At 38.3% G+C, this 4,634-nt stretch overlaps 1 pseudogene; it reads left to right on the forward strand.

Annotated features, from left to right (window-relative positions):
- The first annotated feature begins 2,907 nt into the window (after positions 1 to 2,907).
- LOC145783738 (U6 spliceosomal RNA) lies at positions 2,908 to 3,022 on the forward strand (annotated as a pseudogene).
- The last annotated feature ends 1,612 nt before the right edge of the window (positions 3,023 to 4,634 follow it).

The following is a 4,634-nucleotide window of genomic DNA, read 5'->3' on the forward strand; positions in this document are numbered from 1 at the left end:
GAGGGTAATTGACCATTTTGCCATGGCAAAAAGTCGCCGAATGGAATTCATCTATAAATAAAGGTCCGCTGTCCTTTATATGTGATGCTCAGTAATGTGTAGCAAAGAGTAAATGTGGCACCTATGGCTTGAGCGAGATCAATGGTTATAATTACAATATGTGTGTGTGTATTTGTTTGTTTTTGTAATGTTAGGTTCAGTCGTGTTCTCATTGCTTTAAGAATTGGCGCTCCAATTGTTTCTGGAATGAGGAGGCGACTGATTCTTAACTAATTCATCTACTTGTTTTAAAGTGTCAGGTTTGGTGGCCGTGCTTAACTATATTTATCGATGCATATACCGCAATATTAGATCCTTTCATGCACGTCTTAAACCATTAAGGTTTTGCCACCTTTTCCTTTTGTTGGTTTTGTTACTGTATTTCTTTTTTACAATATCATTTCTTTTGCATTCTGTCAAAGAAAAATAATTTGAATTGAACTGAATTATACTTGCCATCCAGTGGGCATTTATACTTGTGATAGAATTGAGATTTTGTCTTTGTCCTTCTGTATTGTGATACATGCAGGGTTGCTAGCTGGCTTCAGCTGGCAAAAGATAATTTTTGTAGGAAAGAATAAAAAATGTTAACTTCCAAGCATTTTTAGTTCTGGAGCAGTGGGTGCATACATGCAGGGTGCTCCAAAAAAGATGTAGCTACGGTTATACTACATGTATACTGCAATATACTGTGTGTGTGCGAAGATTATGTACTTTGTAATGAGATCGTTTTTAACTGCAAAAAGTCGTTTGCTATGTATTTTCTAACTAATCACTTAAAGTTAAATTTAAATCCAATTTCACGGCTCAACGGAAGTCAAATCAAATCTGTAGATAGCGTCAGATACTTGGGTGTATTTCTTGACACGGCAATGTGTGATGACAAGGATATAAACCGACAAGTACGATCATTATACTGTTTTACCAATAAATTAAAAGTTTACAAGAGCTCCAGCGAAGTTAAAAATGTTCTCTTCCGTTCATATTGTACCCCAATGTATGCATGTCACCATGGGAAAATTATCACCAACGTGAATTAATCGCTTGCGTGTTGCATTCAATAATGCATTTAGAATTATTCACCATTTGCCCAAACATTATAGCGTAGGCTACGTGAACATCAAGTCTTGTGTAACATTGTATGTCATATAACATTTGATGCATTACAACGGAAAAGGGCCTTTTTTTTGTTGGGTAATGTGAATCATCGTCAAACTCTATTGTTGATTCCCTGATAAGGTATGACTGCTATCGTAACTCAAACTACCTCCTTCATTATAATACCACTATGTAGGCTATGCCGTTACCTAGCCTTGATGGCTGCTATGGCACAGCAGTGATATCAACATTCATCGATTGATAAAGTTTAAATTTCTTTTTATAGTTGGGTGTTTGAACAGATTAAGTATGATATTTCATTTTGAATATTGATTTTTGTTTCGCATGTTTAATTTGTGTGATATGGATCGCATGATCTGAAATGGACGATTGATTAATAAATTTATTGCTTACTTCAGCGTCATTCCTGTGAATGTACTTCTGTTTGTCTTTTGTTTCTGTGTATTTTTTTGTGTGGATCGTATGTGGACAATCGTGTCCGATGCCGGCGATCGACAATAAATATTTGCAGACAACAAACTGAGCGAACTATTGAGAAAACGACGAAGTGCATAGAACATAGTTTGATTTGTATTTAGCACTGATTTTGAATATAAAAATTTGAAATATTAGTATTTTTCAAGCTCTACAGCAGCATTTTTGACTGTTATTCCACTCCCAAATTTCTTTTGAAAATGCTCTCAAAATGCACCAAATTAAATGTAATTGTAAAAAATTTTCTGGGGGAGGCCCCCCAGACCCCCCGCCGTGGGTGTCGCCTTCGGCGACACGCCCGCAAGGTTCGCCTGATATCGCCCTCCAACAATTCTTGGATATGCTGCCTTGCAGCCCCCCCAATTCAGGAGGCCACCAGCCGCCACTGCTAGTTGGGATGACTTGTATTGCGGTAAAACTTAATAAAATAGGCTATGCTGTATGTAGGCTACCAACTCAAGTTTGTAGAAAAAAAATTCTACAACCTACCAAAGCATAAAAAGACGTCCTATACCTTCAGCCACAATTGCTAATGCTTTAAATTAAAAAAACTAATGTCTTAGACCAGGGGTCACCAACCTTTTTTGCATGCGGGCCACTTTGGCACTAAGGAGAGCTGTGGCGGGCCGCACTAATAAAATGTTAGGTAGGTTGACTCTTATGCTAGAAAAGAACGCATTTCGTATCCAGCGTCACATGTTGTTCATATTTATGTTAGAATAGCCTACCAACAACGCTACTGCCAGGCCAAGCTCCTTTTACAACACTTTTGACTTTTTTAACAATGCCTAATAAACGAGGGCACTTGTTTTGTGCACTTATAGCGAGGCGAGCGGTTTCATCAGAATATTCATCGCCAAGCAAGAGTGGTGTTGTTACTTTGCTTCGCAAAAGATATCTTGCAATTAACAGTTCCAGTAAACAAGGAAATGTTTGACACATCGCAATACAGGCCACATCGCAATACAGGCCACATCGCAATACAGGCCACATCGCAATACAGGCAACAATAGTGACCTGCAAACATATCAGCGAAAAATAGGCTCCAATAACAGGGAAAAAGAAACCAGGTACCATGAAACAAACGGTTGTGGAAATCGCCGAAAAATCGTAATTCATGAACACTAACAGTCTTCCCTCTAAAAAAGCAATGAGTTGGTTTTTCATCCTTTTTGTGAGAGTCTATAAAACCGTCTTTCTTTTATTATAGACAACTGTCACTTGCGATGCTTATCAGCGTGGCAAGAATTTGTTGATTAACAACATTTTGCAGTAGCCTACTTGCTTCGGCATTACATATAGGCCTACTATAATTGGAACGATACGGAGAAGATTAGCATGGCTCCTGCGCAAAGATGACGCGCAAAATCGTGAAGCGTTCCATATTTCTTTAAAAAAACGTTTTGCAGTACTAAGTTAATTTTTTTCATAATACAATCAGAAAAAGTCTCTAAATTTATATATAATATTTTGCCAATTTATTATAAATTGAGTTGGCACACCGACCTATGTTGCCCACAAAAACTTGCATAAAGAGAACACTGCTCGTGAAACACAATAACGGTGAAACTCGCAATAGTGTTTACATGACATTTGCAAACTTAAAATAAGCAACCCTATGCTCACAGACAATTTTGAAATTCGAAAACAGACGTTTTAATCAACCACTGGGACAGTGTGGCTGTACATCGCATTGGAATAACTTTAAGCAACCCCCACCTAGAACTACAATCTGATTGATCGGTCGGTGGAATCGTATGCAATGCGAAAATATGCTTCCCGGAAGGTATTTTTTGCCTTCGTGCTCTTTAACGCGTCAAGAAAAGTATTTTTGGTTATACTTGTACGCTGATACCTTCCGCGGGCCGCAGCGATACAGCGTGGCGGGCCGCCATTTGGTGACCCCTGTCTTAGACCATTAGCGTCAACTTGTCAGTGGGTAGGCTACTTATGGACCTGGGATAATTTTAGGAGCCCGTAACCCTTCCAAGGGGTCCGGGAACTTGAAGAAACCAAGCGTATTTTTTGGATATACTGTAGAGCGTTTTTCTACGAAGTATCTTGATTTGGATCCCAAGGATTTCATTAATACAGAGCCCTAATTATTCTCTCAGTCTCAACTGGCATGTCTTAAAATATTGTGGTTTTGCCACCTTTTCTTTTTGTTGGGTTTTGTTCCAGTAGGCTACTCTATTTTAAATATCACCATCACAGTTGCATTTCGCCAAAGATACTTGAATTAATAGGTACGGTCGGTAAGTAGGCTAGGCCAGTGAAGACTAGCCTACCAGCCACGTAGCCTACATCGGATTTTACTATTTTCACGATTTGCCCAAGCAATATAGGCCTAATAGCTTAGTGTTCGTGAACATTAAGTCTTGTGTAACATTTGATACATTAGTAGGGAAATACGTTTTTTCTTTGGTTAGAAGATGCGAATCGTCGTGAAAGTCATTCTTAAACGTAGCTTATGGGAGCTTCGTAATTGGTGACTACAAAAAGTTAAAAACTACTGCATCAGGCCTGTTAGGCCTACGCTAATCACAAATTAAATCAAACCTATAACTGAACTAACCTACTATACATTAGGCTACTGTCTATTTTTACGTTGTTCATAATCAAAACATGAACTGAAGCTGAGCTGAAGATAAACTAAGTAAAAACTTTTTGAAGTCCGAAGGTATCAACGTACTGTTAGGCTCAGTGTTGCCAGATCCCGCACAATACAATTCCTTACAGCTATTTTGCAAATTCCCCAATCAAAAATTTATTTTAGTAACACTTATAGCATGAAGTGCTTGTAGCATCTCACAGAAAATTGACTGTAAGAATATTTTTGAAAAGTAATCTCTAAAAATTGGGACATAATTTTTTATCTGGTAATACTGTTTCGGTTAAACTTATCAATAGGCTTATTGGTAGTTATTTTCAGAGGGTTTGGAGTCGGAAGGATTTGGGCGTGTCAGTTCGCGTCGTCGTTAAAAAAGGCCGACTCCGGCTTG

The sequence above is a fragment of the Aplidium turbinatum genome, chromosome 14 (genome assembly GCF_918807975.1).
Source record: "Aplidium turbinatum chromosome 14, kaAplTurb1.1, whole genome shotgun sequence".
Taxonomy (NCBI): Eukaryota; Metazoa; Chordata; class Ascidiacea; order Aplousobranchia; family Polyclinidae; genus Aplidium; species Aplidium turbinatum.